Source organism: Sus scrofa, chromosome 5 (genome assembly GCF_054392235.1).
Source record: "Sus scrofa isolate SSC_HxYL_T2T_F1_AM1 chromosome 5, Sscrofa_HxYL_maternal_Yorkshire_Landrace_v2.0, whole genome shotgun sequence".
Taxonomy (NCBI): Eukaryota; Metazoa; Chordata; class Mammalia; order Artiodactyla; family Suidae; genus Sus; species Sus scrofa.
The window spans coordinates 93,346,381-93,368,822 of NC_139387.1; the positions used below are offsets into that span (position 1 = coordinate 93,346,381).

The following is a 22,442-nucleotide window of genomic DNA, read 5'->3' on the forward strand; positions in this document are numbered from 1 at the left end:
ATCTTTGGAGGAGCACACATTCCACCCTTAAGGCACGTGGCTTCACAGGGTGACCCTGCCTCCGGCTCTTGAGAGAGGACGCGGGAGGTGTCCTTGGACTTTCAGACCCCTGTGCAACCACTGGCCATGGAGCTGTTTCAAGGTCATGCATGTGACACGGGCTGGGCCCATGAGACTGTCACTGAAGATATTTTAGGGAATTATGAGGGGAAATGATCTCTGGGCACTGGAGTAACTGAGCCGGTGGAAATTAGACCCAAAACTGCTGGAAGCCTTGGTGGAAATTAGACCTGAAGCTGCAGGAAGCCTTGGTGAAGCCTGTCCAAGCATGACCCTGATGGAGACAGTCAGAGACAGGAGACGGAGAAAGACAATTAAGTCCCTGGATCCTGCTGTAGCTCTAGACTCGTTGGTTCTAAAAGTCAACAAATTCTCCTTTGTATACTGGATTGTTTGAATTGGATTTCTAAAATCTTAATTGAAATAAACCTAATTTATACGTGGGTTTTGAGAATTAAGTTATAATGTGCACGAGCTGCTTAGTATATAGTATATGCAGGGTATATAGTAAGAGTTTAATAAATAGTCATACATTGTTTGCATGCACGTGTGTGTAAGTGTGTGTGTATGTGTGTGCGCACGCGCATGTTTCTCCTTCTGGCATGTGAAAGTTGCCCAAAGAGACAAGAAGCAGAAGAATAGCCGAGGCTTTAAGTCATGGTTCTACCCACAGCTGCAAAATCCCGTAATGCCAGGACACTTTTAATCTTGTATTTAGGCGACAGATCACTTTTTAAAATTCCTCACGTCCTTGTATGATATGGCCGCTGTGATCTGGAACATCAATATTTAAAAGGATCAGAAAAAAAAAAGAAGGGAGGGAGAAAAGGGAGGGAGGGAGGAAGAGAGGAAAAGAGGAAGGGAGGAAAGGGCAGGATTGAGAAATTTTAAAAGGAGACGTGGTGGCCTTGGGCTCCTGGTCTCGTGATTCTGTAATCCTTCCTTCCATAGTCCAGACTTGTCTTCCCCCCCCCCCCCCCGATTCCATGGTTACTCTGTATCCATCCCATTCCGCCTGCCCACTCTCTCCTCTATCAAAGCCTGTATTCCGGGGAAAAAAAAAAAAAAGAAATCTGAAACCCATTTGGGAGCAAATAACTGAGCACAGCTGAAAGAGCTACACTGTTAATGGGAATCAAAACAAAAACAAAAGTAGCATCTTCGGGAGTCAAAGGGAAAGGAACGCTCAACTGTGACCACCTATTGTATGCCGAGCAATGGACAAAGCCTGTGCAATCTCCACAGCTGCCTTGTGAAGGAGGGGCTGTTATACCCATTTTACAGATGGGAAACACGCTCGGAGAAGTTTGCAAACTTGCTCAGAGCCACAGAACTCAGAGGGCACGGATCTAGAAATGAGCCCAGGTTTCACTGACGCCGTACCCGTGTTTTTATTAATATTCTTCCTGGTGACGGTCCCTAGCGGAGCGTCACAGTGACTGGCCACGGAGATGGGGAACACGGTTCAGAGACAACTGGCCCCACACTGGGATGACGTGGAGGCAGGACAGAGGGACAGAGGCAGCAGAGTGACAAAGAAGGTTTGAGCACAAGAGATGACTTTTAAAATCCAATTGCAGGAACCTCCACAGCACTTTTTTTTTTTTTTTTAACTTCTGTTAAACTGATTTTCTAAACTGCATACCAGCACCTAATCAGTTTGGCCCCTTTCTTTCTCTTTCCCTTTAATTTTATTTTAGCCCCGTGTGGTTAGCTGGTGGCGGGGCAGGGGATGGGGAGAAGAATTCTCTGCACCCTAAGCTTTCCCTTCTGCCCTCTCTGCCTTTGCTCACGTTGTCGTCTTAATTTGATCAGCGGTTATGAGAAGGGAACATTGATCCCGGGGAAAAGGGCATGGTTCGTGGTCAGACAGTTCCCGCGTTGCTTCTAGAGTGTTCTGTGCTCGGCTGTGGGTTTGGCCCCTTGGGACGCTCCTTGATGTGCGAACAGAAAGAGGGACAAAGTTGCTAAAAATTGGACAGAGGACATCTGGAACTGGGGAGGCCTGTCAGAGATCTTAGCAAATTCTTTATCCCAGGAGATGCTTCCGTATGTGTGTGTGGTCACAGGGGCAGGAGGGGACGGATGAGAAGAGGAGGGGAAAGGAAGCCTGAGCCCCTCATCCATGGTGACAGGCTGGCTCTTCCGCCTGAGAGCGTAAGTCGGAGTGATTGATTATTTATATAGCGCTAACTCCATCCCAGGTACCTTTCCAAGTGCTTTATGTATCTTATTTTTATCCCCAGAGTAAACATAGGGGTAGGTTTAGTGTAACAGGTGAGGAGAATGAGGCTCAAGGCTTAAGCAACTAATACAGGACTTGGCATGCTCTTAGTCACCACGCTATACCGACTCCTGAGTGTCTATCATGTACCCGGCCCTGGGCCAGGCCTCAAGGATATAGGCAAGAATTAAAAAGGGTCACAGGGGAGTTCCCGTCGTGGCGCAGTGGTTAACAAATCCGACTAGGAACCATGAGGTTGCGGGTTCCATCCCTGGCCTTGCTCTGTGGGTGAAGGATCCGGTGTTGCCGTGAGCTGTGGTGTAGGTTGCAGATGTGGCTCGGATCCTGCATTGCTGTGGCTGTGGTGTAGGCTGGTGGCTACAGCTCTGATTCGACCCCAAGCCTGGGAACCTCCAATATGCCGCGGGAGTGGCCCAGAAAATGGCAAAAAGACAAAAAAAAAAAAAAAAAAAAAAAGTCACAGGACTCTCACTCAGTCTAGTGGAAGAAACAGGTGAATGAACCACCTGGATAACTTCTGTACTTAGCACAGTGCCCAGTCCGTGAGAGACATGCAATAGCTATTTATCGAACGATGGCTGGCTGGCTGGCTGGGTTGACAGGTAGAGCGTAAGGCAGTATGGTAGCTGCATGCGCAGAGGGAATTACGGGGTGTCATAAGAGCACAGAGGAGAAGAAGCCAAACCCACGTAAGACAGTGGGTGCTTGAGCTGCGTTTTGAGGTGGGGTAGAAGTTCAGTAGACTGTGGTTCCCGTCATGTAAGACTGACACCGTATCGTGACCTCACCAACACCCTGTTTCAGCAAAGCAGCTCTGAGCTTTCTCCTACCATCCGAGAGCCAGAGACTGTGCAGCACAGACCACATCCTCACTAGGTCTCCACCCATGCTGCCTCCCAGGGCACTGCCAGGCCTTTCTCTGTCACTGCTTTTCTCCCTTCTCTCTGATACTGTTAGGCAGCTGCCAGGAGTGACCTGCCTTTGCCTTTGAACCAGGGATCTGCATTTCTTCGACTAAGGATCATTAACCGTTCAAAAACAGAATGTTAAGTTTCAGATCCTCACAAATAATCATTGTAAGGAATCACGGGAATAATGAACAAAGCAACAATGGTAACGTACATCACGCAGAAGGATATAAGGCGCCACGGTCTTTCAATGCACATTATCCAATGACAGGTCCTGAGAGCCCTGTGAGAAACAAGGCAAACAGTCCTTCCACCTTTTGACGGGGAGGAGATTCATGCTTAGAAGAGATGAGATAAAGCATCTATTGATCACCTCTGTGTGCTGCTTCAATACCGACAATTGAACGTCCTTATCTCGTTGAGACTCACGATAGGCTGGTACGTAGGTGTTTGTGTTCCCGTGTTTGCCATTATGTGAACGGAGGCTCAGGGAAGTTAAGCTACTTATCTGCGGGCACCCAGCTAGTACATGGGAAAGCTGGGACCGAAAGCCAATTTTTCTTGTTTACAGCGTCATGCTCTTTGCATTTCAATATCTTGCTTCCTCATTTCTCAAGCGATTCGGAGAAAGTGGACGAGTGATCAAGAATGCCAACTCCTTAGAGGGATTTCACATAGGCTGTTACAAATGTTCGGCATCTCTGCAACCCCTGATACACAGGCCACCTAAATCCAAACGACTCTGGCCTGGGTCCCGGTCAGCTCTTGACAAAACTAAATATTCAAAGTTTCCAAGTTGGTTTCTTAAACTCCCTTTCAAAAGCATTTGCTCCCAGCTTCTTTTTTTGACACTGCGTCACCCCATTTAATACTCTCTTGTTCTCTATTGCTGTCCGAGGTGTTCTAAATAATGTTTTGATTCTTAGGAATCAGATGTGTGTGTGTTGGGAAGAGGCTTATTTATGCTTCTAGAATCATACTACATGTGAAAGGAGCATCTGTTTACTCAATATTTGGTAATAACCTATGAGAGAAAAGAATATAGATACACACATATGCATAATGGAATCACTTTGCTGTATACCTGAAACTTACACAATTGTAAATCAACTATACCTCAAATTAAAAAAAAATAAATAGCCTCTCCTGCCACAGGCTGGGTGCATCATACAAACCATCCACAGCCCATCTGATTTCTTACCCTGAGAGCACAAGCACCACGGATGGTGAAGCTACCTACATGTATGAAGACAGCTGTTGGACTTTTTGGCAGCATCCACTGGGCAGAAATGCTGCTCCCCAAGAGGCAAGGCGAACGGAAGCAGAGCAGGAACTCTGGGCTCAGAGACGCCCTGAGGGACGGAATGCCTCCCTCATCTCTTGCAAAGAAAATCATGTCACCCACTCACAAAAGCAGGCGAAGCCAGGCGTCTGCCCATCTAGAGAAGGAAGATGAGGAGGGAGACCAAGGGAGCTGTAGGACGTTGGCAGACCTGGTCCGATAAGAAGCAGCTGGGCACAGGGAAGGCGCGGGAGGGCTGGAGCAGGCCAGCAGCACGGTCGCACCTGTGCTCCTGAAGGGTCTGTGGCTACAGCATGACCTTAGAGTGGAGAGGCCCCGGGGAGGGTGGAAGAGCTTGGAGCCACCCGATGAAAGATTTTAGGGGTTCCCATGAAAGATTTTAGGACTGGGAACCAACACAGCAGCAAGAGAGACTGAGAATAGGAGCCTGAGAGGTGGGAGGGAGAGGGCCCTTGGCCCTGATGCAGTCTTAGGGGCGAGACCGAGTGAGAGAACTCAGCCCATCTGTTGGGAAGACAGACCTCACAACACACTGGACCCACGGCCCCCGGTTGCCCAGTGTCTGCACACATGTCAGTGAATGACCTAGAGTCAAGGCGGGGGGCGGTCTCAGGCATTCAGACGAGGTGAACGCCTCCGCTCTCGGAGGACGACCGAGGCCACTTCCATTGCCAGGTCTGGTCAGAGCTTCTGATTGATGATCTGTCACGAAGACCTATTTTCCCGATGTTTCCACTGGTGATTCCTTCCCCTCGGGACCTGAGATTGCAGCCAGCTCCGCAGCCTCCTGAGGCAGGTCACCTAAGTGTCCCCTGGAAATCGCTCCCACAAATATTCTCAATCAAACCCCAATGAAGTGTCGGAGGGCTTGTACCACCCTGAAGGCTGAGTAGGGCACGCTAAAATCATATTCCAGAATGTTGAATGACAGGCCGATTCCAGGCCCACTCTAAGAATACAGATCTTTGGAATTACACCACGTGGGCCTGCCTTAAACCATGACAGACGTAGTCACCGAATGAGCACGTTTACCTATCATCTTGAGATATTTAGACACTCCAGCCCATGTCAGATACACTAAAACTGCATTGAGAGCAAGGGGGTCATTAGCAGAAAATTGTCATTCAGACGATGTCTTTCTTTTCTGGGATTTTGAGAAAGGCCCCATGTTGTACTTTCTACAAGAGAACTTCATGAAAGCTGCTGTTTATAAAAGCCACCCCTCCAGAAGCAGTGATCTCTTTGTCTTTGCCAGAAAGTAACCTTCCAGTGGTGTATTAATTAGAGGAGAGTTTACACTGCTGTGTGAGATATCAAACAGTCACTCCAGCAAAAGGGAAAGCTTTCTTTCTCCCTTGGGGTATCCGTGGAAGCTAGTGGATGATCCGAGTATCATTTAGAGAAGGGATTTCTTCTGATCTGTTATCTTTCATTCCCTCGGATGCTGTTGACCAGCATGGCTGCGGCACAATTTTTGTGTTTCAACTCACGGGCAGGGAGAAAGAGGACGTGAAGGCAAGGAGATGTTTTACCCGAGGATGTTAAAACCAGAGGTTGGTCCCATCATTTCTAGTCACATTCCTATTGGCCAGAACTTAGATCTGTGGCCATAACTGGTTGCCAGAGCGCTGGGAAGGTGGTCGCTAACTGGGTAGTTACGGGCTCCCCTTAAAACTAAGTAAGGGTTATTGGGGAACCACTAGCAGTTTCCACCAAAGTGCTTTATCCCTTTTGGCCCCACCCATGACATGTAGAAGCTCCCAGGCCAGGAATGGAACCTTGGCAGTAACAATGCCAGATCCCTAACCTACTGAGCCACCAGGGAACTCCCAAAGGACCTCATTCCTAAACCTCATCTGGTGAGCCCTTCCCCTGGGCTCTGGCCATACTGAACTTTCTGAGATTCCAGACACCGCTGGGCTGTCTGATGCCCCCAAAACTCTCTTCCAGGAGTACATCTGCTTTCCCTCTGTTGGGGAGAGAAAATCCCCCCTCAACCTCCGTTGAGTTCTTGTGGCTGGACTAATACACACGACTCATGGACTAGCAGGAAAGAAAGAATCAAGTTTTTTTTTTTTTGGTCTTTTTTTTTTGTTGTTGTTGTTGCTATTTCTTGGGCCACTCCTGCGGCATATGGAGGTTCCTAGGCCAGGGGTTGAATTGGAGCTGTAGCCACCGGCCTACGCCAGAGCCACAGCAACGCGGGATCCGAGCCGCGTCTGCAACCTACACCACAGCTCACGGCAACGCCGGATCGGTAACCCACTGAGCAAGGCCAGGGACCGAACCCGCAACCTCATGGTTCTTAGTCGGATTCGTTAACCACTGCGCCACGACGGGAACTCCAGGAATCAAGTTTTAATTCTTGTGCATGGCGATCTCCTAGACATGAGACCTAAGAAGTGGCCCAAGCAATCAGTTTTTATAGTTTTAGACAAAGAAATAATACATTTGTGAGGAACAGACAGGACAAAGAAACTTAGCTTTAGGGTGCTCAATGAGGAAGAATTTGTTGAGTCTGGACTCAGGATAGTAAATTAAGAAATAAAAGGCTTGGAATTCCTGTCGTGACGCAGCGGAAACGAATCCAATTAGGAACCATGAGGTTGTGGGTTCGATCCCTGGCCGCGCTCAGTGGATTAAGGATCCCGCATTGCCGTGAGCTGTGGTGTAGGTCGCAGATGCGGCTCAGATTCTGAGTTGCTGTGGCCGTGGTGGAGGCCGGCAGCTGCTGCTCGATTGGACCCCAACCCTGGGAACCTCCATATGCTGCAGGTGCGGCCCTTAAAAAAAAAAAGAAAGAAAGAACAGGCTTGTTTACACAGACTTCTCGGCCTAAATTTCCTATCTCTGGCAATTAGGACGTCCTTCTATTTCCAGAGGCTGGGAGGGCCCCTTTCCCATGAGAGGTTTATTTTCTGCTTTCAGAGAGACAGAGAGGAGGGTCAGAGGGTCCCTTTGGCGCTGGCTGTGTCTGAAGTCCCTTTGGTTCAGAATCATCAGTGTGCCATCATGGTATATTTGGGGCAGCCCACCCCGAATCCCAGCACCTGTCCACCAGCTTTTCTCTCGCTCATCTTCCACAAGGGACCTCAGATGTCACTGCCTACACAACTTCTCACCTTGAGTGGAAGGGGTTTCTCAGAGACACACACTTAACGCGACAGTGTGATGTGTTGTAATCCTGCATCTTCCTCGAGATAAGGCGTGTCTCAGGCCAGACCATGTTTTAGAATGGACCTCTATTACACACCGATTTAATTAGAATCTCTGGGGCTCGGGCCCAGGCGTTGGGGTTTGCAAATATTTCTCCGGTTGATGGAATGTGCCGTTAGAACTAGAAACCACAGAAATAGCTTAGGGGCAGAAATTCCATCTCTGGACCATTCGTACTTGAAGTAGCAGCTGGCATTCTATTAACATTCAATAAATGTTTAGTGAATGAACAAGTGAATGAATGAATGGCTTCCTGCCTATCAGTTAAACGAGACCCCCAACAAGAATGAACAATTCACATCATTTTCTTGAACACAGAATATTAGCACCAGAGGGGACCTTGGAGATGATACAGATCCGTCATGTCTGACAGATAAGGAAACTACGATCCCAAAAGGTCTCACGGTGACTTTACAGCAGAGCCCGGCCTCTGGGCCCCTGGATGCCGTTTTTGTGGAATTCTACAGCCTGCGACAACTCGGTTTGATGCAACCACTCCCCGTTCTAAACAGAGGAGGTGCCCTCTTGCTTCTTTGCTCAAAGCAGGCCTGAGCTCCAGCTGCCAGAGCCCATGGACTCGAAATGGAAATATTTACCATTCTCCAGGTTTGTGATAATTTCAGGACGGTTCTGCGTTGTTGGGAACCTGCTCGTTATATGTTTTACTACATAATGAAGACAAATGCCTACCGTTTAGCTACAGATTTGGTTAATGACAAGATGTATAATAATACAAGGTAATAGGGCCAGGCGGTTGCATTCTACTTAAATATTTTTGTCAGATTCTTTCCCTCATTAATCTTCTTTTATTCGCCACGCTGTGTGGCTATTTTGCCTCCCACTTTGAGGCTCCGTACACACGGAATTTTAAGAACAGAAACCGTCTCTAGGTTTTTGTGGGAGTCGGTCGGGCTTTCTCCTTTCTCTCTCTCTTGTTTACGTGCAGATGTGCTATTGAGTTTAGCAGGGGAGACATCACACTTGCGTCTCACCCAGACAAGGCCTCTAATTGGTATGCCAGCCCACGCAAAGCTATCTGATTGCATTCGGTAACTGGCAGGGACAGAAAGCATTTTCAAGGGAAATAATATCTCGCTGTGAACCTGGGAATAGCGAGGTAAGAGCTGCACAGGACACACCACCTTTAATTTTAATGCCTCACATTAGGCAAAATTTTCAAAAGGCGAGGTCTCTGATATTCCAGCCCCCCCCCCCCCCCGGCCCCCGCGGGGTAATGACGCTCTCACAAGGCGGCGGTGGGCATCAGTGTCAAATTTCCAAGTGCGTGTGGATGCCGTCAGCGTTTGAGGGCATCAGCGTTTCCAGATCATCATTCTCTCTCATAAGCAAAGGTATTTACCTATTAAGAACGCTCGAAGGCTGAGATTCCAGGGGCTCCCTGGCTGCCAGCAACAACCCCTTTTAGATCGGGCTTCCGATGGGGCAGTACTTAGGTTCTAATGGCCCTTAAAAGCTGCAAGGTGCGAATGTGAAGCGATGAAATCCAGGCCGCAATGGCCATTTGCGGAACCATCTTCGCTGAGCTGCCGAGAGACGTGGCAGCTGATGAGGCATCTCCATGAAAATGTGCTCCCAGAAACGCCTTCTCCGTGATACCTGTTTCACTTAATGGGGATCATGCTCGCCCTCCATCCCCCCTTCCCACAGCTAAAGACGATGACTCTGACAGCAAGCCGTGTCTCACCCATCATTTTCTGTCAATTTTCTTGCCTCCGGAAAGGATTCTGTTTGGGTTCTTAGATTAATTCTCTAGGCAAAACACTCGCCTCCTATTCTTGCTATTTCTGTTCCAAATAGACATCCCGGAGAGTTAATGGCAAACAAAACTTAAACTACCATTTAAACACGACACACCAATTACAAGTTTCGGGGTGTGTGGGGGGGGAGTAGAAAAAGATTCAAGGATAACTTTCCTATGGAAACCACACATGCTGCATGTGGAGCTTTGCCTGGGTTCTGCAATAATCAGCTGGTGGCCAAGAGGCATGAAGGCTGCTCGACCTCCCCTGCAATAATCTAGACTGATTTTCCATCAGCCCTGGATGCTCGTACCCGATGGACACTTAACCCAGGAGTCATAAGAAGATAATAACCACACGGCAGCCACACAACCATTAGCAAGTGGGTTTTACCAAGCAGTTAGTAGTCGCCCTTCTCTGATGCCACTGAAGGAGCCCCAGGATGGCATTCAACGTATTTCCTGGGACAAAATTCCCGGGATTAGGGGATGGCACAGACCCTTCTCTAAAGGCCTTGCTCTGTGGCTTTTCTTTCGAACACTGAGCACATTCAACATCCATAAAGATGACGAATCCTCAGTGCCCAAGACTCCATCTCTCCTCAGCCGAGCTGGAGAGGCATCTTGACCTATGCAAAAACATTCTGAGTGATGCAGGCAGATGTGACATTTAAAGGGACGGCAGAGAGGGCCAAAGGCAACGGAGACGGAATTCAGCCTCATTTGAAAAAGGAAATCAGTTGCCACTGCAGAGCCTGCATCTCTTCGTCTGGGGCCGCCTCCGTTCCTCTCCCTCCTGCAGCCATCAATCCCGAGGCAAGAGCCCACTCTGAGAAACTGGACCAAAGACTTTGTCGCTGATGGTGTTAGGGCTTGAGGCCTGAATTTAGAGCCATTAGTTAACATTTATGAATACATTAAGTGTTTCCTTAATGGGATGCAGAAGAGGTGCAAACACCAATTAAAAAATGCATCAATGAGGAAAGAATTCACTGCGGTGGGTGGCTAGCAATGGGATCGCAGAACCAACCCCGAGCTGGCACCATCCTGTTTCTAACATGATACTGAGTTGGTTTTCGGAGACAACACATTAAAGCCACAAATCATGCAGCCAAAGTATATGCAGCGGAGCAAATTTTGATCTCACATAACATCTGGAACCAGAGCTTCTCCTCCCCTTGAAACCAAGGGGCGGGACTGGACCGAAACCTGAAGGTGAGAACCCTTCCAGAGGCGAAGGGTCTCTTGTCCAGGAAGATGCGGTGAAGCCCCTGTCCCACGTTTTGCCATAAAAGGCCAAGTTCCCAAGCCCTCCCATCCAAACCTGCCCACCAGCGCTTTGGGGTACGCACCTCCTCCCCGACTCATAAACCAAACCCCAGATTGGGGAGACAGATTTGAGCCCAGCCTCCAGTCCCCTTGCTGGAATTAACTGGACCTCACACCAACACCTCTCTTCTCTCAAAAGCCGCTGTCCTCGTGTTGGCTTTTATGGGCCTCGCCAGCAAGCCCTTCGCTTGGTAACATGGGGGCCCAGGGCAGGCCTTCCCCAAATACGCCCCAGTGCCATATGGATTATTTTGAAATAAAAATTGCTTAAGAAACAAGCAACACAAGAGCCACTCTGACCCTCCTCTGTCTCCCCGAAGGCAGGAAGCCAATCTCCCCTGTGAAAGGGGCCCTCCTGGGACCCGGAGGCAGAAAGACTAAATCCTTCCCACCAGAGAGAGAGAAATAAGAGCGGAGGAGATGGTATAATAGCAACTTGTTATTCTTTGCTAATTTACTCCCCAGGCCCAAACTTTGCTTAAATTCCTTCCTAATTAAGCAGCCAAGCCTAAGTTCCTTTGTCCTGTCAATTCCTCTCACATGCATTGTTTCTTTGTCTAAAAAGTATAAAAAGCTGCCTGGCTTTGGCCACTTCTTAGATCCCATTTCTATGAGACCTCTGTGCACATGAATTAAATTTGTTTCTCCTTTCTCCGGTTAATCTGTCCTGTGTCAATTTTATTATGAGTTCAGCCACAAGAACCCGAGAGGGACAGAAAGGGAAGGTCCCCTCGCTGACATTACGTTTTACGGCCTCTGTCAACCACACTTTATTTTTTTCTCTAAGGACCTTCGTATCTTTAGAACTACTGCTCTCCGTACATCTTTATATTTCCCTTAATATTTCTTTTCGACCGCAATTATTTTGCTTTTTCACTCCCTGCTTCATCTTTATTTTTTTTTCACTCGAAAAAATTGCACAGCAACTATTTTTGTCTCCTTCTACGTTATATGCCTGCCTTTTAAAAAGTTCATAGTACAAGATCACATATGGGTAAATAATTGTAATAAAGCCCTCCACATATTTGTTTACTTGTGATGTTTGATTTAGCTGGATTCATATCAAGAAGTCCTACCCATATTTCCCTAATCCTTTTTAATGAAATCTAAAATGGCTTTCCACATTTTTTGTGTTCATGTAAATTATTGGGTGCCTTTTAAATCTTAACGTCTTTATTGTTCTTCCCAAGAGCTCTCGGTTTAAAAAACAACAACAACAAAAAACCCCCCAAAACCCTCAGGGGCTTTTGTTTTCCTTCCAAAGTCCGCCTTACACAACAATACACACCTGATCATTTCCTGTTTCTGAAGATTTTAATAATCACACAATCTGTTGTAATGGTCATTCTTACAGTTTTTTCTATCCAGGCACACGCATATCTGCTTTTCATACGACAGTCAGTATACAGATTTAAGGGAAACCAAGAGGATTTTTTTTTTTTTGGTAGATTGCCTTAGGCTTATTAAAAAAATAATACAATAGATACCCTTTATGGAGCATTTACTATGTATTGCCAAGCTCTACGCGCTTCACATAACTTATCTAATTCCTTGCAGTGGAGTCATTCCAGCCCCCCTTTTTTATAGTGAAGAGAGCTTAGTTTCAGAGCGATAAAGCAATTTTCTAAGGTTATACAGCTTCTGAATAGTCAAAGTGGAATTTGAACCCCATTTACCTGAGACCAAAGGCTCTTATCTATTAAGCCAGGCTACTGTATCTTTAACTGAAAACCACCAGTTTTCTCCACTGACATACGTCAAAACAGCAACTTCAGAATGCTCCTCCTGATGGAACAGACCCACACTGAAAGAACAAAGACTAGGAGTTCCCGTCGTGGCGCAGTGGTTAACGAATCCGACTAGGAACCATGAGGTTGCGGGTTCGGTCCCTGCCCTTGCTCAGTGGGTTAACGATCTGGCGTTGCTGTGAGCTGTGGTGTAGGTTGCAGATGCGGCTCGGATCCCGAGTTGCTGTGGCTCTGGCGTAGGCCGGTGGCTACAGCTCCGATTCAACCCCTAGCCTGGGAACCTCCATATGCCGCGGGAGCGGCCCAAGAAATAGCAACAACAACAAAAAAAAAAAAAGAAAGAACAAAGACTTGGGAGTTCCTATTGTGGCTCGGCAGGTTAAGAATCCATCTAGTATCCAGAGGGACGCGGGTTCTGTTCCTGGCCTCGCTCGGTGGGTTAAGGATCCGGCGTTGCCTTGAGCTGTGGTGTAGGTTACAGATAGGGCTTGGATCCCACATTGCTGTGGCTGTGGTGTAGGCTGGCAGCTACAGCTCTGATTTGACTCCTAGCCTGGGAACGTCCAGGTGTGGCCCTCCTAAAAAGCAAAAAAAAAAAAAAAAAAGAACAAAGAACTAGAGACTACACATCACCACCAATATGGGGCAGACACTGGTCAGAGGGGTATAAACTGTACTAGGAACAAGTTAGGTTAGGGTTAGGTTAGGTCCTTAAAGCACAGGACTCAACAAACATGGCAGTGGATTGCATGGCAGTCCGAGCTGGTGGTCAGATCCCCCCCGCCCCCGCCACACACACACAAGGGGTGGCGGGCTGGGTTTATTGGATTATAAAGGTGGAAGTCCAATAAGCAGACTGGGTTCCAAGCATGGATGAACTCTTAAATTACATGTACATCGTGCTGTCCAGAATACCTCTCTCTGCATCTCTTAAAACACCCCTTCCTAATGTGGCTTCATTCTCAGGCAGGTCATTCCCCTGCAGGAGCAAGATGACCACCAGCGGCTGGAGGCTCACACTGAACTAGCCTGGCATCCCCAGTGGGAAAGAGCTACTTTTCTCTTATTGGCTCAACGGAAGTCCTAAGAGTCACTGGAAGGTGTTCTGAGGAGTGATGTGTCCTTTTCTGAATGAAGCAATCACTCTGGCCAGAGGACGGGGAACCCTGATTGTTCATACCTGGACCCTCGGTCCACTCCTAGGGCTGGAGGGAGGAAAGGAGTGTCACCCTCATCAGAATCACCCCGAACGAGAGGACGGAGCAGGTGTTTCTGAAAGAAGGTAAAATGGGATCTGGGTATTCATGAACAGTAAATGTCCCCTGTGCTTTCATGAGAAGTCAGACAGAGACCGACGACAGCCGAGAATCAGGAATGCCAAGGTGGACTCAATACCTGAGCCGCAGCACTAGATTTCTTAGGCTCCAGGTGACAGAGGACAAGACTGTCATGGAGCTCTACCCGGGAGTCAATTAGCTCTGCTAGAAAAGAACAAAGCATCGCCAGGGCAAGGAGCCAGACATGCATTCATTCACACATCCATTCATCCCGCAAACACACGTCCATTCATCCTGCCACTGCACGTTGATCCACTGTGTGACCAGCCCTGTGATAGGTGCTGGGGGTGTAGATGAGTTCCAGCACTTTCCCTAAAAAGCTCACGGTCTAGAAGCAGCAAGAGAGCAGGCTCGATCGATAGTGGTAACACGAGGAGTGAAGTACAATATTCCATTTTCTCCCAAGGTAGCCTCTGCCGGGAGCAAGGCGCTCCGTCTGAGAAGCATTTTCCAAAGAGAGCGCAGGCGCAGCTCATGTATTAAGAAAACGTCATAATCAATCACGCGCCGGCTTCACGTATCAGGAGTCTGTTTGTTCTCTCTGGGATTCTAACATGATTCGTCCTCCTTCTTTAAGAATTCGAAATCCAGCCACAGCTCATTTTCCTACAAGTGAAATAGAAACAGGGCTCGCATAACCCCTTCCACTTGATTTTGCAACGAAGAGCAAAACAGAACGCGACTTGGATCCAACACAGGCTTCCTTCTGCGCTTGATAGGAAGCCAAAGTCGTTTCATCCCTCCCAGTCTCTGTTTAGGCACCTGTAAAATGGGTTGCTAACAGCACAGAGGACTGTTGGAGAGTGAAGCGAACTCTGGTATGCAGTGCCCTCAGACAAGGACGGGGCCTGGAGCGAGTAATAATACATCATTTTGTTTATATGTAGCTATGATTGCTATCGAATGCGTATTGCATTGAAGATCCGCTGAGGGCCACGGCTTCCCGAAGCTTCCCCAGCCTGTCGATGGCAGGGTGAGGGCTCAGACCCAGGCTTCCTGCCTGTCGTTGAGGGCTCTTATTCTGACATCACCGGGCCTCCCCTTCACACGTGCTATATTCCCAGCTGTGCCTGCGTGGACCAGTCCTGAAGTCATTTATATACTCTTAGTACTTTGTACCTGAGAGGCCAAAATGGCCTTGGCAAGAATAATCGTACTTGGCATTTGCAGAATATTTTATACTGTTCGAAGCCCTTTTGCATATGTTACCTCACGGGGGACTAAACACTTGCCATAGATACTCTACTCACGGCGATAGAAGTTGGAGTTTTATGCCAGTTATTAGATTTGACTTCAGCTGGCTTTCTGGGGGACCCACAAATCCATTTATTTTGTGTAAGACACATTCATTGCTACCAGTTTTCAGTGAACTTAGGTCAGCCAAAATTGGGAATTTGGTTTGCATGTCTTAGGGATTAGCTCTGTGGGGCGGCGGGGGGGAGGGGGGGCTGGTAGCACAGAGGTTAGGGATGGGGTGTAGAATTTAAGCTGCTGCCAGTGTCCTGACAGGTACTGCCAGGAGCCAGGAGTGCCTGCCCAGAACCTGAGGGCTCAGATGGAGCTAGCTGGATACCTGGGCCATCTCAGAAGGAGGGGTGGTTGGCGCAGCACTAACTGCCCACGCTTTCTTTATGTGAGGCAGCGTGTACGAGGCTCCCAGAACAGCACCCATCACTTGACAAATGGAAGTTTGGCGATAAAAGCAAGGGCTCTTCTTTTTTTTTTTTTTTTTAAGGGCCACACCCACGGCATATGGAAGTTCCCAGCCTAGGGGTCCAAATGGAGCTACAGATGCCAGCCTATACCACAGCCGCAGCAACACCAGATCTGAGCCGCATCTGCAACCTACACCACAGCTCACAGAAATGCCGGATCCTTAACTCACTGATCAAGGCCAGGGATCGAACCCGCAACCTCATGGTTCCTAGTCAGATTCCTTTCTGTTGCGCCACGACAGGAACTCCTGCAAGAACTCTCAAGTCAGATAAATTTGAATTCAAATGCTAACTCTGCCACCTACCAACCAGTGGCTTTGAATTTAGCTTCTCTGGGCCTCCATTTCTTCACATCTTAAATGGGTATTGGGGGTTTACTTCATAAAATTGTGATGAAGATAAAATATATGAATATAGTGCCTGCATGCAGGAAGTGTGTAAAAATGGCAACTATTGTTAATTTTATTATCGTTAGTAGCAGCGATGGCTATGACATGAGCAGTCCTGAAGGCTGCAGTGGTTCTTTAAGAGCCTGTTTCTCACTGCTGCCAGCAGAGGGCTCTGTAGAGGCCCAGCTGGAAGCAGCCATCTGGGATGATGCTCAGGATGGGCTCTTAAGACCCCAGAGAACCTGAGAGGTACAGAGGTTGGTGCCGTTGCCAGGAGGAAGGTCCACGGCCACCAGTACAGGATGTCGGCAGCTGCCATCACTGAGAGATGCTGTTGCCAGGAGCCCCACACTCAAAGGGGGGTTCCTAAGGCAGACAGGCTGTCTTGTGCACTAGGTCCATGAAGACCTTGCTGTTGGAGCTGCCGCCATCATCACCGGGAGAGCCACTGGAGCTTGGCCCTTTAGGAATCTGCAGTTGCAGAAAAGCCTGAGGTCATAGGGACCAGGAGTGACCCAATTCCGGATTTAAAAAGAAAAAAAAAAAACTTTGATATGTTTATGATTTACTTATTTATTTATGCCTTTTTAGGGCTGTACCCACGGCATATGGAGGTTCCCAGGCTAGGGTAGAGTCGGAGTTGCAGGTTCTGGCCTACGCCACAGCCACAGCAATGCCAGATCATTAACCCAGTGAGCAAGGCCAGAGATCGAACCTGTGTCCTCATGGATGCTAGTCAGATTTGTTTCCACTCAGCCACGACAGGAACCCCCAGTTCCAGATTTGAGTGCTGTAGAAATATTATTGGGCTTTTGTTTTGTTTGTTTGTTTTTGTCTTTTTAGGGCTGCACCTGTGGCATATGGAAGTTCCCAGGCTAGGGGTCAAAGTGGAGCAGCGGCGGCTGGCCTACACCACAGCCACAGCAACGCTAGATTTTCAACCCACTGAGAGAGGCCAGGGATCGAATCCTTATGCTCATGGATACTAGTCGGGTTCTTAACCTGTTGAACCACAAGGGGGACTCCCCAAATATTATTGCTCAGGAACTCCAGCCTCTCCACCTGCCCAAGACATCCTTGGCCCCTCGAGGCACGGTGCGTGTGTGCGTCCTTGTTTCTGTCTGGGTGTGACCTGGAGGGAGCTGACCAGACAGAGAGAATTGTTTAGTCTTCTTTCGTGAAGACCCAAACTTGGATGGGACTGAAGACTGCTGAAGGGATCCTCATTTATAACCTAATTTGTAACTCCTTCTTGGGATAACGAGTGGCCTGAGAAAGGGAAGGTTCCAGTAACAAAGGAAAAGAGAGCCACTGTCTTCTATTTGATGGGAAATAACATGAGCATTCGGCAAGGAGATTTCAGAGACTCTTAGCTCTGAACTGAATTATCCCACTTCAAGGACACAGCCAGACTTATTGACCAACTGAGTCGCGTAGAATAACCTTTGCCAGTTCTGGAATAATGAGCCTTCCACTAATTGTACAGAGTGTTAAAAAAAAATTTTTTTTAAGTTCATAAAGAGCCTTTCTTTTCTCGCACCTTCACTTGCTGTAGCTGCTGGGGGTTGAGAGACTAGATCTCAGAGTCAGTTGCTTCTATGGCCTTGCAGAAGTTCATTATCTGAGTCTTGATTTTCATTTTCCACTGGGAAATGTATATAATTAACATATATGTTAATACCTGTTTCAAAGCGTACACATGAACATTCAGTGACAAAGACAAAGCCCTTTGTAGATGCTTGGCAAAGAGAACAATCATAATGGGAATAATAATAATAATATTTATTAAGTGTTTAATACGTCCTACCTACTGAGCTTACTGCTTAAACCGCATAACAACTTATAATTTAGGTATTATTATTATTATTATCTTAACTGACAAAGACACGGAGAGACTTCGAGAGGTAAAGACATTTGCCCCATGGTGTCACTGCAAGTAAGTGGCAGGACCACGTCGCACACTCAGGCTTCCTGATATTAAAGAACCCTTGGCTACCCTTCCTTGATAATACTGAATAATTCTTCCCCGACGTAAGCCTTTTCCGTACCTATTCTGTGCAAGGCACTGCCGGAGTCCAACCATGAGCCTCCGGTAACAGCTCTTCTCAAATGGCAGGTTATTAGTTTGGAGTGAAGCACAATAATTGGCAAGAAGATGCTAAAGAAACATGGCTTAGCTGCTGTCGCTGCTGTTTTTAGAAATGAAAATAGGCAAGTGACTTCATGAAAGGGGAAGCAGATAAGACCCCATGGAGGAAACGCAGGGAAAACATAAGAAGAAGCATTGTGAACTACCAGATCTGTTGTGTTTTTTTGATTTTCTTCTCTAATCCATGTATTTGTATCACAGCCTCGAAGAGATTTTGGAGAGTAGAAACCAAGTCTAATTCCCCTCTGGGCCTCGCGTGGTTGCCAGGCCTTCCTAGTGTCTACAGATAGTTGCTGCATCAGATTGAGCTGGGAACCTGTCTGGCACTGGCCTGCTGCAACGCCTCTGCGGCTGAGACGTTCAAGAAGCCAAGGAGGGAACTTGGCATGGCTCACCCTCTCCCAAATTAGGTACTGCCCGGGTGGTAGCAAGATCCGCACACAGCCAGAGCCTTCTGCAGTGGCAGCTATTTCCTCAGGTAAAGTGGAGACCTGCTGTGGTCTTCCAGGCATGTGTGCTGTCTTCTGAGCTCCTAGCCGGGGGAGGACCCTTTGCAAATGAGCCCCAGGAATCTCCTTGATGAGAACACAGGGTTAGTCAGGAAGCCTACATCCTATAGAAGGCAGGTTCAAGGACAAACCTCTCCTAGTGTGAGGCCCCAGTTGTGAGCGCCTTCTGTCAAGCAAACACCAACTCCCGACCCAATGGAAGGTTGCCAGCAGGATCGCTGTGCTGAAGCCTGTGGCCAGGCAGGCCCAGGGACACCAAGTCCAACTCATCATTCCCGCCCTTCAAAGCAAAGACCCCAATGCTTCCGTCTACGCGAACACCTTTCCAAAACCAAACATGCTGCCTTTTGATTGCCTTTCTCTTCCACTATTGTAAGAAGAAATCACTCGGAGTTCCTGCTGTGGTGCAGCGGAAACGAATCTAACTAGGAACCATGAGGTTGCGGGTTCGATCCCTGGCCTCGCTCAGTGGGTTAAGGATCTGGCATTGCTGTGAGCTGTGGTGTGGGTCGCAGACATGGCTTGGATCTGGTGTTGCTGTGGCTGTGGTGTAGGCTGGCAGCTGTAGCTCCAATTGGACCCCTAGCCTGGGAACCTCCATATGCCATGGGTATGGCCCTAAAAAGACAAAAAAAAAAAAAAAGACCAAAAAAAAAAAAAAAGACAAAAAAAAAAAAAAAAAGACGAAATCACTCACATGTATAGGGAAATTGTCCCACTTCCCTCATGAGTATGAGAGAATGAACGGTGCCTTTCCAAACAAACTAAGCAATAAAATAAGCCCTGGTCAAACTAAGCATAAAATAAGCCCGTAAAAGGAGAGGGGCCTCGTCTGCGTCTCCCGAGTGGCCAAGCCAAACTTTCTGCCTCTCACCTTTGGGTCTCCATTGCCAACGATGTGCTCCCAGTACCTGGGCCAAAAGGCAGCTGCCACATTGAAATCCGATCCATTGGGGCCAACCTCTTGCGTGTCACATAGCCAACCTCACAGACAAGCTAGACTACACAAACAGAAATTCATTACAACTAAGAGTGGCCGCGGGGGGTGGTGGGGGGGGTGGTATTAATTCCCAATTATCAGTAAACTGCAGGAAGCTTAACAACGGTCCCTAACGGTGAACCACTTTCTGGCAATAGCAACTCATAAAATATTTCAGAACTTTCCAGGTTAGGCAAAGGAAGTTGAAGAAACATGTCTTGTTAGAGCTCAGTATTACCAACCAGCTACCCCCGCTGACTCTTCTCAGCAATTTCTTCTCTTTGTTTGATTCCTGAACTCATTACAGAGGTTCCTTTGGTCTAAAATGTGTGATCTAAGCTCTGACCGTGCCCTCTCCAAGACCTGGACTTAGCAATGGCTGTGTGTCCCTGAACAAGAGGCTGTGAGGGCAACCTAAGAGACACCATAAAAGCTCAGCTTTACTGCTACACCTGCCACTCAAGAGTGGTGGTACCCTGGACCAATTACTTAGGTTTTCGAGCCTCACTTTTATCACATAGGAGCTGAGAGCAATAGCGCTTCCTCGACAGGATAATTAAGAGGACTAAATGAGCTAGTAACAGGAGGGTCTAGCACGACACGTGTTCAGTAGTTCAGTGACGATGATGGCAGAGGTGATCCCAGACAGCGCGGTCAAAGCAGCGAGAACCCCAGACCCCTGGGGGCCTCCTGAAGGCTGGAAGGCAAGCTCTTCCAGCCTTTCAAGGGGAGGAAGAAATCATCCCTTCGGATGAGGATGTTTTAGAAAAGTATCATTAGAGAGTTCGTGTTTGAAATGAACCTTGGCTGTTACGTAGGATTTGACCTTGCAGAGATGAGGGGAAAGGCATTCCAGGTAGTGGAAACAGTGTGAAGAATGGGAAGAGGTGGGACAGCACAGAAAACTGGGAAAACAGAGTAATCCAGATAGCCCAGGACAAAAAAAAAATATTTTGAATGAAATTAGATACAAGGCTGAAAGGGTGGGCTAAAACCAAATTGTGGCGGGTCTTAAATGTTGGATTAATAAGCTTGAGAATTATTCAGAAGGCAGTAACCAGCTGTTCAATCTTTTAACAGAGGGCTGATACCATCACAGATATAAATGTTACAGCGATAGAGCCTCATCTTCATTAATTTTCCAACTAGGCGTACAGCAAGGATTTCTTAGTTTAGGGTAAATGTTAGAAGGTGATATTTACAAGGTAAGAATGGCAAGGACCACCAGACTCAGTAAAGTAAGGATTCCATCAATTAACTTTTATAGCATAATAAACTACAAATTCAATGGCTTAAAAATCATCACCGTTATTTTGGCTCTGTGGTCAGTAATTTGGGCCATGTCTGGAATCACCCGGGGTCTGGTTTATTGTCGGTCAGGACACTGTGGCTTTCTTCCAAGTGGCTTCTCGTTTCCCAGCAGGCTGGTCTGGATCTGGTCACCTGGGGGAGGCAGGCTTCCAGAAGAGCAAGCAATAGCGGGCACAGCCTCCTGAAGCCCAGGCTTCATCATGACTCCCGCCACATGCTGTTGATCACAGGACGAACTCACATTTAAGAGGTGGGGACAGGGACCCACTTACTGTCTAAAGGTGCTGCGAAGTCATATTGCCGAGTGGCCGGTAAAAAGGGAGAGGACTAATCTGTGGCCATTTTTGCCATCTACAGCAAGACTACTGGGATTTAGACAATAACTACATCCAGTATACTCACACCCCTTCCTGATTACATATCCAAGCAAATAACATTGCCTCCCAACAGACCTTTCCGTAATAGCAAGGTATGGTGCTGAATATGGAAAAGCCCCATAAATATGGGGCATTCAGAAATTCTAATGGGAGTCTATTGCAGTAAGTTCTAAAGAAGAGTTAAGGGCTTATGGCCCGCTGACCAAATGTAGCCAAATGTGTTTGTGACTTCTTGCTCAGGTCGAAAAAGCAAAATTTAATGGGCTATGAGGGAAGAATTGATCCATGAAGCAATTTGATAGCAATTGCCAACAGCTTACTGAGAATTAAAGTAATAACAGAAAACTGTCTGAAACGGTTCAAGAGAATAACCTCCAACACTGAAAGTGAGATCATTTAGCAAGGAATAAAGAGAAAGAGCCAGCACCGTAAGTACTGAGACTGAAAGTTTAAAAGGAAATTTCAGGGACTCTTGATTCCCATATTTTTTCTTTCTTTCTACTCTTTTCTTTTTATAACGCATGAGGAAACGCAGACACGTCATCTCCAAATTCAGCATGTAATTAAAAGGCCCCTCAGGACCAGCCATCATTTCGCTAGATCAATTTTTCTCAATGATATGTGCCACCCCTTGGAGGTTTGGAAGTGCAGGCTGCTGTTAGCACCCCCATTTCCTTTTGCTCACGAGCATGTGCACATCAAGAATGGTGGTGTCAGATGGCTCATGAATGCTAAGTGCCCACCACTGATTTCCGTCTGGGGAAGGGAGCGGGAGACGGCATTCAGTCAATGAGCTGGTGGTCTCCATTCAGTTCCTAGTGTACTGGTACTGCCGCCCCACGGTGCCCTGACAATGGGGCCCTTTGTGGACAGTCTTGGCATGAGCGCTAAGGATTAACTGGGCACTGTGCCTGCCTCAACCACTCTCAGCTGTGGCTCTGCTCAATTCAAAACACAACTAAGGTTCAGGGCACAGCCCGAGAAGGCTTCATTTGTCACTGCCCAGGGCTCACTACTGCTGGGGACAATCCGTTGTTTGAAAGTGGTACACTGGGTTTTTTATTCCAGGCATAAGCTACACATGGCTCTTCTCCCTTGTGGTGAAGGC

General features: G+C 47.6%; 1 long non-coding RNA gene across 5 annotated transcripts in view; it reads right to left on the reverse strand.

Moving 5' to 3' along the window:
- Nucleotides 1–22,442, reverse strand: part of LOC100514051 (uncharacterized) — a 167,642-nt gene that overhangs the window by 11,529 nt on the left and 133,671 nt on the right. For 3 of the 5 annotated variants that reach the window (XR_014804307.1, XR_014804309.1, XR_014804312.1), the window contains one exon: nt 20,886–21,174. The exons of the other annotated variants lie outside the window; for them this stretch is intronic. This is a non-coding gene — a long non-coding RNA (uncharacterized LOC100514051). Of the gene's footprint in view, nt 1–20,885; nt 21,175–22,442 lie in introns of those variants that run through there. 5 annotated transcript variants of the gene reach the window in all.